Source organism: Urocitellus parryii, unplaced genomic scaffold, assembly GCF_045843805.1.
Source record: "Urocitellus parryii isolate mUroPar1 unplaced genomic scaffold, mUroPar1.hap1 Scaffold_43, whole genome shotgun sequence".
Taxonomy (NCBI): domain Eukaryota; kingdom Metazoa; phylum Chordata; class Mammalia; order Rodentia; family Sciuridae; genus Urocitellus; species Urocitellus parryii.
The window spans coordinates 260,644-275,836 of record NW_027553833.1 but is presented as its reverse complement, the minus strand read 5'-3'; the positions used below and the strand labels follow the sequence as shown (position 1 = coordinate 275,836).

Sequence of the window (15,193 nt, the reverse complement as noted above, 5' to 3'; positions counted from 1 at the left end):
GCCGGGGCTCAGGAAAACGTGCGCGCCGCTGCACCTTGGTGCGCAGGAGGAACAGCCTCCTGCCGCGCTCAGGTCCCCCAGAGGCCGCCCACTGCGCATGGCGCTGCGGGGAGGCCGGGGTTCTCAGCCCGCGCGCCCCGCCGCTCCCGCACAGCCGAAGGCGCTTCCGGCCCCGCCCCGCGCGCTTCCGGCCCCGCCCCCCGCCCACCTGACTCTCCCCGCGCCGCCGCCCGCCACCTGACTCTCGCCGCGCCGCCGCCGCCTGCCCACCTGACTCCCCGACGCAGAAGACGCGGCCGCCGGGGCTCAGGAACACGTGCGCGCCGCTGCACCGTGGTGCGCAGGAGGAACAGCCTCCTGCCGCGCTCAGGTCCCCAGAGGCCGCCCACCGCGCATGGCGCTGCGGGGAGGCCAGGGTTCTCGGCCCGCGCGCCCCGCCTCTCCCGCGCAGCCGAAGGCGCTTCCGGCCCCGCCCCGCGCGCTTCCGGCCCTGACTCTCGCCGCTCAGCCGCTCGCCCACCTGACTCTCGCCGTCACAGAAGACGTGGCAGCCGCGCCGCAGAAGGTGAAGGAGCAGCGCGACCGGGCGCAGCCCGCCCACAGGTACAGGTAGCACACGTGATGAGCATGGCCGGCGCCCGCTGCCGGGGAGGCCCGGCCGCCCCGCCGCGCCCCGCCCCGCCGCGCCGCGCCCCGCCCCGCCCCGCCGCGCTCAATAATTAATTGAATTTTAAATGACCCATAAATTTTGAAGCAATTATCCTATAGGATAATTGCTTCAAAAATAGGATAATTGCTTCAAATAGGATAATTGCTTCAAAATTTATGGGTCATTTAAAATTCAATTAATTATTAGGTCTATAACATCTTACAATGGACTGAAACAGATTTCTAATTATTTGAATAAAAGCAGTTTTAGAATTTGTTAACAGTTGGGAGATTTTTTAATTATATGTTTTTATATTTTTACTGACTCTAAAAACCCTGAAGGACTTTTTAAAAAGCCTGTGAAGGTAAAAAGATTATTTATGATAGTTGTTTGTGAACCCATTGTTTATTCAATGCGTTTTTATTGGGCCCCTCCCAGATGTTGCAGACAGAGGGAGTCTGCATTGACAGTGTCCAACCTGGTCTGATGAAACTTACAGTACAGATATCCTATGTTAAGTTATGTTAAGGGAAATAATTTCCAAGGCTATGTGGATCCGTTCCTAGAATAAGAAAGGAGAATAAAACAGCATATTTGGGCTGGGGTGGAAGCTCAATGGAAGAGTGCTTGCCTAGCATGTGTGAGGCACTAGGTTCAATTCTCAGCACCACATATAAATAAATGAAATAAAGATCCATTGACAACTAAAAATATTTTTTAAAAAGGTGAATAACTAGTGATTGACAGGACAGCACTTCATGGTCTGTAATCTCAAATTCACATCTTAAAACAAATGTGGCTCTCATGTGTGTTTTAAATACTATAGTGGATAACCAGGTTAATATGAGAATTGTTCTTTTCCATCATATTTTGGGGGAAAGTTGTCCTATATTTTGGTTCATTGGCTAGAAACCATCAGGAATCTTTTGTTAATCTGTGACTAAACTCTACAGTTTACCTTTTGAGTCTTTATTGTTAGGAACAGTGAGGAGTATATTGTTTAGATTAGTATTTTCTGTTCTCTGAATGGTGTACACATGTATGGCAAGGATGACGAGACTTTATCTTAATGTCTTACCTCTGTCATCTTTGTGGAACTTTTGTAACTTAAGGCTATTGCCATGTAACTAAAATCTGAATTCACATTATAATGTTTGTGTACATATGTTTTCAACTTGCAAAAAGTTTATCACTTTATTTGAGTATATTATGTCAATTTTGTTTTTATTTTTTATGTTTTTCCTTTTATTTAATATTGTACTCTGTCAATAATTTTTTTCTGGTTATATTTAAGTACATGTGAAGTAGGAGTAGTTAACGATTGAAATATGTATTTCTTGCTTAAAATTAATGTTTGTTTCAGCACAGGATGACAGTTGTTAAAATCTGATTGTTTGAGTACATAGGTCCTGTATTATTATGTGTCTAATTGTTGTAGTCCCAGACAATTTACTTATTTAGTGATGTTTAGTATTCTTCTTACATTGTTAAAACTCCAAAATATTATTGGTATAGACTGAAAAAGTAAGCAAAGCTTTGCACTGTATAGAATAAAATGAATCAAACTTTTCTCTCATGGGCAGTGGCAGAGGAATGAAGATAATGAGGCAGTGCTGTGCTGAGAAAGGAATATGATGAATAAAGCATAGTTTGAGTATTTATTTAAATACTTATTATCATTTATAAAGTGTTAATGCGAATTTAACATCATAAGTTTTAAACTAAAAAGCTGTAGATTTGCACTAGTGAAATAAAATTTCTTTTTCTTTTTTTTCTTTTTGCAGGATTTTGCTAATATAATGAAAATGCTAAGAAGCTTAATTCAAGATGGTTACATAGCCTTATTGGAGCAGCGTTGCCGAAGTGCTGCGCAGGCCTTTACAGAGTTGCTAAATGGTTTAGAACCTCAAAAAATAAAGGTAAAATTGCCAAATCATAGCTTGTTTATCAATACCAGTGCACCTCAGATGAATTTAGAAAAAATCAAGGCTTTAACTCGAATTTATATACCTTATACCTGGGCTGGGAGCAGGTGAATCTCCTCCAGGTTGTGGGGCACAGGTGATGATCCCAATTCAGAGTTTGTGATTACATTCAATGTATGATCCATGCTTATGTTCTCTTTTTGACCATTGTTGGGGTTATCAGAACCTTCTGGCCTTTCCTTTTATGAAAAGGAGTCTTTTAATAAAGCAAGAATTTGGACTCGCTTTTAGGTTGCATTTTTTTATCCAGCAAGAAGGAATTAATTAGATAAATGAGTAGCTTAAGCAAGATTGTGAAAGCAGATATCTTACTTAATCTGTTACTAACACATGCAAAAACACATGATTTTAATTAAAAATTATTCTAATTTATTATGAACTATGCCTTAAACAACTGACACATCGATTCTGTGTTTTATTTTTTTTAATTTTTTTTTAGTTGTAGTTGGACACAATACCTTTATTTTATTTATTTATTTTATGTGGTGCTGAGGATGGAAGCCAGGGCCTCGCTCATGCTAGGCGAGCACTCTACCGCTGAGCCACAACCCCAGCACTGATTTTGTGTTTTAAATACTTGATATGAATATAACAGTTTTGTATTTGCAAAATATATTTTCTAATTCTATTTGATCATTAATTCAATCATACTGATGAATGATGTTATTACACTTGTTTAGTGATGTTATTACACTGTTGTGGCTAGAAGGTTAATGTGATGTAAACTGGCAGATTTATGTTTAGATTTTTAACTAAAGCCTTTTTATTGACAGCAATTGAACCTGGCCATGATTAAATATGTATTAGTAGTATATGGACTTGCCATTTCTCTGCTTGGAATAGGACAGCCTGAGGTAAGATTGTAACACAGAGAACAAACAATTAAAATAGGATATTGGTTTTGTAAGATATATAAAAACTGTTTTTCCATTTTGGCTCATTTCCTTCTGTGTAATTTCTTGAAAGGCTGAAATAGCTAAATTTAAATAGTTTGTGCTTTTTTTTTCTTTTTTTTTAAAGAAAACTTTGTATTCCTATTAGAAAAAAGTAATGCTTGCAGTACTGGGCTTCTACATCTTACTTACATAAAAAATAAAGAATCTAATGTATCATGGTAGGCAAATTGCAAAAACATAAAGTTGAAGGAAAAGAGCAGGTTGGAGAACACAAACATTGTGATAACACTAGTGTATAATTTCGTATAGAACAATACTAAATATTGTTTATGGATACCTCTGCATTTTGTAAAACTGAAAAAAAATCATGGACTACCCGTTTATCATATTTAAGATAATGACAACATTTATTGATAAAAGAGGGAATGGGCCTGAGGAAGTTAGAAAGGAGATGTCAACTTTGTGTTATGCTGTTTTATTAGAAAACTGAAGTAAACATGATCATGCTTAATAGCTCTTAGTTCTGGGTGATGAGTAGTTTGGTGTTTGGTTAATTCTTAAGTGGAGGATTCAGGTAATAGCATATGGTCTGCATGTAGGTGTGAGCTCTAGTGGTCCCCATTACTCATGCTCTTCTTTAACTTTCCTGGGATGCTTACTTACCTGTGCTTTTCAGTGTTATAACATTGTTTGAGGTTCTCTAGAATGATTTCAAGTATTATAACATATCCTTTCTGCCAACTTGGATGCTAAACTTCCCTGTTAAAATGAAAGTTCAACTCTAAATTGCTACCTAGTTAAGATCAAACTTGACGTTTATGTTTTACTCACTTCTGAGAATCTACAGTGCCTGAGGTTCATTTTCCTTGTTCTTGATGTGACAGATGGAATGCCTTCTATTAATTCCTGTCTAATTCTGTTTTATAATATATCAATGGAAACAGGACTTCATGATTTTAATTCTATCTTGACAGAATAATAAATTTCATGCTTTCCCTTATTGGAATTGAAGAAATAGTTTCTTATACTCATGATTTACTATAAAATAGACAAATTTTTTTAAAAAACTATGAATATGGTAGAATTTATGCATTTAAAAGATTTTCATCAGCATAGACCCTTAAGGAAGTCATGTGTTGACCACAGTCCAGCCCTTGTTTCAGACATTCTTGGGATGCCTCTAAAGGGCTATTTTTTTTGGGGGGGGGGCTATTTTTAAGATAGCTTTTGTCTAAGAGAGCAGTACTTAATAGGATGTAGATTACAATGTGTGTGCATGTGTGTATTTGTATTTGTGTGTTTTTTATCATGAATTTACATCTTATAGTATTAGCCAGCATGGGCCATCACTTTGTGTGTACAAAGAAACGTTTATATAGTTGGCTGTCTTATATTTTTGGCAAGGTTGGATTTGTTGAATTCCTGGGTTTCCATATGTTCATCTGATTAGCTACAGGAAATTTGTATAACTTCTAAGAAAATGAAATGCAGAGAATATAATTTTTCCATAAGAATTTTTTAATATACAGTTTTTTTAATATTACACGAAATAAATCAACTTTGGGGTGAAGTCTGTTTTAACATTTTTCTTCTTGCATAAGTGATTATTGTTCTCACCTTTATTAAAGGAATTATCTGAAGCTGAAAAACCAGTTTAAAAGGATTATTGAACACTACCCCAATGAGGGACTTGATTGCTTGGCCTATTGTGAAATTGGAAAAAGTATATTTAAAAAAAACCAGGTTAGTAGAAATGACATTAATTTCCAGGCTGATAAATTTGAAGTCTTAATGTGATGATGATCCTTTTTCTGGAATTATTTTGTTACCTTATGTGTGGCACACTATTATGATTGTGATTTACTTTGAGGAGCTGACATCTTAGTATCGATATTAAGTATTAAAGCAAGATCAATCAGTGCAATTCTTGATGCTTCTTAATTTTGTAATTCATAAGAAAGTCAGTAATAGAGTATTTAACATGAAGAATTTAATATCCATTTGTACATTTCATGTATAAATGGTGACTGAATTGATATAAATTAGTACTTTAAAATATGGTTTATACATTTTGATGTTAAGCACCTATTTCCAAAACAATTGTATGAAAGTGTTTTAAATAAAAGGTACATGTTAACATGATGTTAAATACATCATAAGTTAAGCATAAAAACCTTTCTGAATTTCTATTATAGTAGAAATCCTTATTCCAAGTTCAAAATACAACTTTTCTCTAAATGTTTTATTGCTCTTAGTCTTGTCTCCCCAGATTGCCTGTATGACCCTTACAGAACAGGATTGTGTCTTGGGCTTTAAAAAAAGAAATCTGTGTTTCCAACCACTTGCATTCAATATACATAGGTTACAGTATAAAGAAATAATTGTTCACTGATTGAAATATCTCTTATAATTTTTAATTTTCCTCATATTTTCATCTAACTTTTTAGGGAAAGTTTTTTATGAGATTCTTGGGAACCCAATCTTAGAGTGTGCCTGGAACCTCTTTGTAGATTTTTAAAGATTAAAGAAAATTCTTTTACTTCATGAAGTTAATTTTGAATTGGTCTGTAAGGATCAAGTAGTTACAAGGGAAATAGGATTTAGCAATCACCTTTATAGTAATAGCAAATGAAATTAATTTCAAAGTGTAGTGTAAATTGTTAGGACATACTTGTTTAATGCAACGGTGATATGCTGGTATTCACAAGGTCCAGGAAAGAAACATAAATGTGTAAAATCATGGAAATGTGGTAAACTGAAAAGTCTTTGCCATGTTGAAAGGCATTTACATTTTAATTCCTAAGTAATATGATGTGGGTAAAAGTCTAATAGCTGCTTTTTGGCATTGTAATGTACCATTTGTATCCTGCTATTGATTATTGATAATTGTCTTATGGTGGATGGTAGTCTAGCTTTTCTACATATAAATCTTTTTTTTTTTCAATTTTTTGTCAGTGAGTTATTGGCTATTTTTTAAACTTTATTTTTATTTGTTTACTTTTATATGGTGCTGAGGATCGAACCTAGTGCCTCACGTGTGCAAGGCAAGCACTCTACTACCACTGAGCTACAACCCCAGCCCTACATATGAATCTTTACATATGTATAGGCAAAAATAAGTTTTTAAATTAGAAAATAGTTTCAAGATTGGAGAAAGCAGGGAATCTCTTTTTTTAGTCTAAAGAGAATAAAGCCCTCATTAACTTCATAATCTAATACTTCAGTATCTTTTTTTTTATTGTTGATTCCTAGGAATTGATGACTCTGGTATCTCTCTCTGTCTTTCCTTTTCAGCCTCTACACATACTTCATATGTGTGCAAATGTTTTCTTTTTTTTATTGGTTATTCACAACATTACAAAGCTCTTCACATATCATATTTCATACATTAGAATCAAGTGGGTTATGAACTCCTATTTTTACCCCAAATACAGATTGCAGAATCACATTGGTTACACATCCACATTTTTTTACATACTGCCATATTAGTGACTGTTGTATTCTGCTACCTTTCCTATCCTCTACTATCCCCCCTCCCCTCCCATCTTCTCTCTCTACCCCATCTACTGTAATTCATTTACCTCCATGTTTATTATTCCATTCCCCTCACAACCTCTTATTTTTTGAATGGAACAAAGTTGCATTTTAAAAGGAATAGAACGCACCTTACCATGATAAAGCCAAAGGCCAGGACACAGTTATATTTAGTTTATATTACTGTAATAGCAAGCAGCAATAAACCTTAGTTTTATTTAAAGGAAATTTAGTGTTCATTGAATACTTCCATCTGATGTTTTATTGAAGGTACTCCTACCAAGAAGCTCTAGGTCTTGTGAACTCTTGTAGTAAATGAAAATATCACATCACATCTTTTTCTTTTTTTTTTTCCTAATTCTGATTTTAGATTCCTAGAAGCTCTCAATCACTTTGAGAAAGCAAAAACCTTGACTTATCGTCTTCCAGGAGTGTTAACTTGGCCCACCAGTAATATGATTATTGAAGAGTCTTAGCCAGAGAAAATAAAGGTAACAGTTTGTTTTTGAGAATGTTCCCTGCTAGCTATATTAAGTGATGCAGGTGTTGAAAGACAGACAGTAGTACTCTCCTCACAGTCCCTGACATGCATTCTCCCTTGAAAGAGAAACAATGACTTTTAATGCACTTTTCCTAGGTACTAGTGACACACCTTCCATTCATCATTACATTTTCCTTACAGCAGCCTTGAGAATTGTGTAGTATGATCATTTCCATTTTACAGTTTAGATAGGTGAAGTGATGAGCTCATGGTTAAGCATCAAGGAAGTGGTAGAGCTGGAACTTGAGTTCAGGCATTCTGACATTAGTGCATGTGTTATTAAGCAGGATGCTGTACTGGTTGTACTTAGAGGAAGGTACAGTATTACTGTTTTATTATATTAATATCATTATTGAGATGGTACCTGAGTTTATGAATTGAATTATGAATTTAGTGTCATTTCTGGAGCCATATGGATGCTTTACCAATTCTAGAAAAACTAATAAATTTTGTCTCATATACCAGAACTTGCTTTTGTATGAAGCTTTTAAAAGTACAGGGGCCAACTTTTACAACTTAATAGTAAAAAGAGAAATAATCGAATTTACAAGTATATAATAGACATATCTGCAAAGAAAATAGTGATAACCCATTAGTACAATATTGTTAACCATTAAGGAAATGCAAATAAAAACACAGTGAGATACTGGTTCACACTCTGAGGATATGCATAGATATTAAGTGTTGGCAAGGGGATGGAAATATTATAACATTCATACTTTGCTGGTTGTAATGTAAAATGGTGCAGCTGCTTTGGGACAACAAGACTGGCAATTCCTCAAATAGTTAAACATAGGGTTACCATGTGACACAGCATTTCCACTACTAGATTTGTACAAAAAAAGGAAAACATGTTCTCCCCAAAACTTGTACATGAATGTTTATAGCAGCACAATTCATAATAGCCCCAAAGGGGGAACAACCCAAGTATCCACTGATGAATAGATAAACAATAAGTACTGATATATGATACAACATGCATGAATCTTGCGAACACTGTACAAAATAAAAGAAGCCAGACACAAAGGTCACATGCTGTATGATTCTGTATATATGAAATATCCAGAATAGGCAAATCTGTATACAGAGACAGAAAATAGATTGTCTAGGTCTGGGCATTAGGGGAAAAAGATGAGGAACTGCTAATGGTATTGAGTTCCTTGTTGGACGATGAAAATATCTAAATTTAGATTGGTGATGGTTGTACAACATTTTGGATATATTAAAAGCCACTGAACTGTACTCTTATGTAAGTTTTATTATATTTATATCAACAAAGCTGTTACAGAAAAATAAAGCACAGAGATTATTAGATTTTCCTCTCATTATACCATATTGGGATGGAGATATACAAGTTATTGACAACAAAATCCAGTACTGAAAGCATGGTGTTAGTCTCTTGGGGGCTTCTAATTCTCTAGAGCATTAACAAATACATGTGACAGAGATAGATGAATGGGAGTGTTAGGATTTTAGATCAAGTTACATTGAGAAAGAGATGAATCATAGGATTTTCAGGCTTGCCGTAAGGCTTATTTTATCTTAATTGTTCGATTTCTCTTAATTCTTTCCTTTTTTTTTTCCTGCTTTCTGGGCAGTTCCTCCAAGACCTATTCTGAAACAGAAATGTTCTAGGTAAGATTTTTAACAATCAATCAGTAGTTTTTATATTGTCTCTTAGTATATAACTCTGTTAAATGCAGATTTCTAAATTGTGCTATTTTTTAAAATTGGCTGTGTAAACATATATAAATAAGTATTTTAAAAATTATTTTTATGGATATTTAAAACAGAACTAGCTTTAGAATGATTAAATACTGAAAATTTGAAAAAGTCACTATTTAGTGGTTGAACTTGTAAGTAAAATTATAACATTTCATGTTATGAAATTACTTATCAACAGATTTGGCATTTAACAAAAATTATATAGTTAGCTTTTGGCTTTCAATTTCAAAAGCATTTTTGCTTTTTTATTTTTCTCCACTTTAAACATTTTGAACCAATGACTATTTCTTACCTTGAAATACTTAGTGTATTGTCAAAATTATTCACCTCTGTATCTTTCTGTTCAGATCAAATAATTCCAATCCTTTTTTCTTTTCTTTTCGGTCCTGCTTCTTGTTTTTCATCCTAAAAAGTGATTTTTTTCTTATAATTTGTGACCAAGAAAAACCAAAAGAAAAGATGTATAGAATTATTTGTTGAAAAGGAATCAGTGTAACCAAATCAACCAAATTCCCATGTTGTTATTGGGGTGAAAATAATATTTTATTATGGGATCTTGCTTGCAGAGTACATGTACTATTCTTATTTACCCTACACAGTAATTTATATACATTATGTACATGGAAATAACATCTATACAAATTATACATAGCTTTCTTAATTAAAAGTCACAGCCTATTGCTTGGAGAATGTTTTCTATAGTAGGCAACAGAAAGTAGTTCATTGAGCAATTAACAAAGGTAAATTATCACTAATTGTAAATGTTTATCAGCCTAGAGAAGCTAAGACTGAAAGAAGACAGAAAATTGAAAAGAAAGATCCAAAAACAAGAAGCAAAAAAATTAGCACAAGAAAGAATGGAAGAGGACTTAAGAGAAAGGCATCCACCCAAAAACGAAGAACAGAAAGGTATGCAGAAGTCCAAACATGATAAGAATAGTATGCATTTGCTTAAACGTACAAATACAGAATTATAAGGCTCATATTATTATTTAATTGAAGTATAGATTTCAATTAGTATTTTCATACTATCACTAAAATATAGAATTCAGTTAGCGCGGCACTCCTACAGCCCTGAGTCCAGGGTCCTCTGCGGCTCACAGGAAAGGCTGAGCACGCACAGCGTGGGGCGGAGCCTCTTGCAGCCAGATGGAGGGCCAAGTGCCAGGCTTCTTAGTAGCCTTCCAGGCAAAGGGCCCACCAGAGGCGATGAGGACACGGGTGCTGGAGCAGGACTTATGGCAGTGCAGCCTGACAGGTAAGTGGGCTGCAGGAGAAGGGCCGCCCAGACGCACCACCTGGTGCACACCAGCTTTTCGCAAGCCAGGTCTCAAAGGAGGTTTTCCCGGGCGGGGCTTCCCCTCCACTGGTAGGGGGTGGGTGGAGCTCAGTGCAGGGCACTTCGTGGTAGCCTGGCGGTGGGCGAGGTGGGCGGGTACTCCAGCTGTGCGGGTGGTGCCCCTTGACACTTATAGCGGGCGGGTGTGGGGGGTGGGCGGCGGCGGGCCTGGGGGCGGCGGGGGGCGGGGCGGCGGTCCGGGAGGCGGGGCCAGGCGCCGGTGGGGCCTGGCGGCGTCTAGGGGCCAGACGGCCGCGGGCCAGGCGGCGGCGGGCCCTGCGGCAGCGGCGGGCCCTGCGGCAGCGGCGGGCCCTGCGGCGGCGGCGGCGGCGGGGGGGGGGGGGGGGGGGCGGGGCCCGGCGGGGGGGGCGGGGCCCGGCGGCAGGGGGGCGGGGCCGGTCGGGTGTGGGGGCCTGCGCGCCCTGACCGGTCTGCGCATGCGCGAGCCCGGCCAGGCGGCGCGAGGTCACAGGTGGGCGGTTGGCGGCGGCTAGCAGTTGGGCGGGCTGCTTTGGATGCTGCTCCCCAGCTGGGGTCCTCCACACAGTGTAGCAGGTGAGCAGGCCGGGGCTGCCTTCGGGGCAGAGGTCCCGGAGGCGGCGCGAGGGGGGGGGGGGGCGGGCAGCGGTCCATGAGGCGGGGCCGGCGCCGGTGGGGCCTGGCGGCGGCTAGGGGCCAGACGGCCGTGGGCCAGGCGGCGGCGGGGGGCCGGGGCCGGGCGGCGGGGGGGCGGGGCCGGGCGGGTGTGGGGGCCGGCGAGCCCGGCCAGGCGGCGCGAGGTCACAGGTGGGCGGTTGGCGGCGGCTAGCAGTTGGGCGGGCTGCTTTGGATGCTGCTCCCCAGCTGGGGTCCTCCACACAGTGTAGCAGGTGAGCAGGCCGGGGCTGCCTTCGGGGCAGAGGTCCCGGAGGCGGCGCGGCGGGGGGGGGGGGGGGGGGGGCGCAGGCGGCGGGGTGCGCTGCCATCAGGGCGGCGGTCCACGAGGCGGGGCCTGGCGGCAGCTTGGGGCCTGTCGGTGGCTTGGGGCCAGGCGGCGGGGGGCCCAGCAGCGGCGTGGCCCGGGCGGCGGGGGGGGGGGGGGGGGGGCGGTGCCGTCGGGGCGTCAGTCCGGGAGGCGGGGCCTGGCGGCGGCTTGGGGCCTGGCGGCGGCTTGGGGCCTGGCGGCGACGGGCCGGCGGCGGAGGCAGGGGGCCGAGCTGCGGGGGGGCGGGGGCCGGGCGGCGGAGGGACCGGTGGCGGCGGGGGGCGGGGCGGCGCGGCAGGGGGCGGGGCGGGGGGCGCTGCCTTCGGAGCGGGGCTCCGGGAGGCTGGGCCGGGCGGCGGTGGGGGGGCGGATATTTATATACAGTATATTAAGAGATTTAGTTTTATTCTTATACTAAGAATTTCCTGTTTTTTCCTGTCAGATGTTTTTGATTTATGTGTGAAAAAATTCAAAAAAGACAGTTTTAAAATGTGTAATGTTAAATTACTGATCTTCAGTATTTTCTGATTATAAGTGTTGCATTTGTACTTAAAAAAACTCCATAAATGAATATTTTCAAGCACACATTTGTCTTGAAAATATTCATGTATCAAATTTGTGCATGTCATTTGGGTTGTATAAATGTAGAAGCATATTAAGCATATACTGGTAATGTGACATATATTTTAAATATGTAGAAATTATATTCTTTTTCTGTTTTCCACAATTTCAGAGCCACTTCTATAGATATTGAAGAAACCAACAGAATGGTATACTTAAATGTGTCGTGTACTAATGGCATTGATTTAGCTGTGAGTGTGCAGTGGGAGACGATATCTGAAACAGCCCTTGGCATGAGTATGTTTAGTTTTTTATGAGAAAAAAATGCTGTAACTCAGAAATGTTGCATGTATAAGATTTACATTATTTCCATGAATTATAATTTATGGGTTTATTAAAAATGGGAAACAGATATTTAATTTTATTACTATATCCAAGAATATTTGAGTGCCTAGGAATGTTACTGAGCTCATGGAGCTTAGAATTTAAAGTGTACCAAAATAATAAGTAAAAATCAATGTGGAGGAATCAATTATGCAAAGAACTGGGTTGGAGGAACCTGGGAGACACGAGGGGGAAGCTTTAGAGGCAGGAAACTCAGGCATAAAAGGACATGTCATAATTGAAGAACCTCAGTGAATAGGGAGTACAGAAATAGGGGAGATGCAGAGATCATTGAAGAACTTGAGAAATATTTTATGGATGTCAATCTTTTATCCCAGAGTTAATGGAAAACCTTTGAGTGGTTTAGGCATGGGGAAGATGGTATGGTATGATCATGTTTGCATTTTTAAGTGTTATTCATAGGACCGTGTAAAGAATTGGTTGGTATAGCAGAGAAGAGAGGATGCATGGAGATGAGCAAAAGGGCAACAGATGATGGAAGTTTAGAGCAGGTGATGAACTGGGTGCAAGGGTGAGGGTGAGACCCAGATGACTCCTAGCTTGTGTGGTAGGATAGAGTGTCTTGCCACTGACTAAGAGATGTGTGAAAGAAGGCTAGGTGTTGTTTTGGTGAGGGAATTAAAATAAATCTGTTTTAGCACATTTTAAGTTTGAGTTCCTTTTGAGAAGGCGTTTATACTCAAAGGAAGGTCTCTGCTGCAAGATAGACTTAGGGATCTGACATGTGTTACTGTTTTTAAAGTCATGGACATTGATTTAACAATCTGAGAAGAGGAGCTCTAGACAGAGAAGGGAAGAAGACCCAGCCTGAAAATTGAAAAGCATCAGATTGAATGGCTAGGGATAGCAGAGTGATCTCACGAAGGGGATTTGGAGACCTGGTGAGAAATACAGGAGAAAACAGTAGATTGCAGATACTAGAAGAGTGTGTTAAAGGGTGGGAGACGGGCTGGGGCTATTGCTCAATGTCAGAGTGCTTGCCTAGCATGCCCAGGGTCCTGAGTCCAAACCCCAGTGCTGGAAAAAAGAAAAGAAAGAAATAAAACATGTTTTAGCATATTTCCCTTTAAAATTACAGTTAGCAAGTATTTATATTTAAATAGACCTTGGGAAAGTTCATATGGCTATAGAGTGAAGTATTAGTACTCCTTTTGTTATCCATAATTGTTATTTTAAGTTACTATTTTTAAGTTTTCTAGCCTCTTTCTCTCTCTCTCTCTCTGTCCCTGTCTCTCTCTCTGTCCCTGTCTCTCTCTCTCTCTCTCTCTCTCTCTCTCTCTCTCTCTCTCTCTCTCTCTCTCACACACACACACACACACACACACACACACACACACACACACCATGGGGAATTCATTTGTATTGAAGTCATTAGTCTCAATGTTTAAATAACAAATTAGAGCAGATAAGTTTGAGAAGGAATTATGCACTGGTAAATAATGATTTATGTTTTTTAGGGGGAATGGATGTTGTCTTTTCCATATTTCAAAGTTTTTTTGGACAAGCCAGTTTCTGGCTGGTGTTTCTTTACTTTGGAAGATTCAGTATATGGTATAATGTTAAGAAAATCATCATTTACTATTTACCGATGGCAAGGGATTTTTATTCCAGTAAAGGTAAACATTGCTTATTTTTTTCCACAGTGCACAAAATAATATATACAAGTAAATGTGAGATACATTATGAGTTAACTGTTTTTTGTAATTCTCATTTTCTAGGATTTAATGATACAAAATCCTAAAACTTGTGAGGCCTTTAATATTGGTCTTTCCCCCTACTTTGTAATTACTCATAAAGAAAGAAATGAAGAGAAGTCTTCTGTTAACAGTGTGTATACCTTCACATCTGGATTCCAGTTATTCCTGGTAAAAACAAAATCTTCATTTTATATTGCTTTACCTAAAAGAAATTCAGATTTGTAAGACTGATCTAAATGGATGACAATGTATATTCTATGTTAATGAGTAACAGAACTTTTTGCAAGTTGATACAAATTGTAGCATGTATCTTAAACGGGGGCTATTTTTGTTGGCTTGAAATGATGTATGCTTATGATATATGCATACCTAGTGATCAGAATAGTTTTAAACATCGAGTCTTAAACATCAAATACTAACTCATTAGTATAATATTTAGTGCCTTTCTGAGTTAAACTCTTTAAATTTTTATTCCCACTTTTCTGTCTTCCTTGCAGGTGCAAACAATCATTATTTCTGAGAGTTCCCAAGTAAGATATTTTACTTCAGACAGTCAAGATTATTTAATTGTTGCAAGTCAAAGAGAGGATTCCGAATTAACTCAGGTTTGAATCTTTGAAAATGAAGATCTCCCCAACTTTTAAAAAAATACTGTAATTGAAAGTTATGAGGTAGGGTCTAGAGATTTGGTATAAAAGAAAACCATAGTTTGTGGTAAAGTAGTAAAGGAGAATATGAATATTTATTGGTCCCAATTAACTTTTAAACAACAGTTATGAATATTATATGTTCTTCAAGAGCCAAAGCAAATGTAATCATAAACATGAACATTTAATAAGAATTTAATTGAGTTGGAAAACATTATGGAGGAAAATCACACAGCTAGATAGATGGTAT

The 15,193-nt window shown here is 39.4% G+C and overlaps 1 pseudogene; it reads left to right on the top strand.

Moving 5' to 3' along the window:
- The first annotated feature begins 520 nt into the window (after positions 1 to 520).
- The window catches only part of LOC144252440 (transport and Golgi organization protein 1 homolog), a 101,752-nt pseudogene continuing 87,079 nt past the window's right edge, over positions 521 to 15,193 (top strand).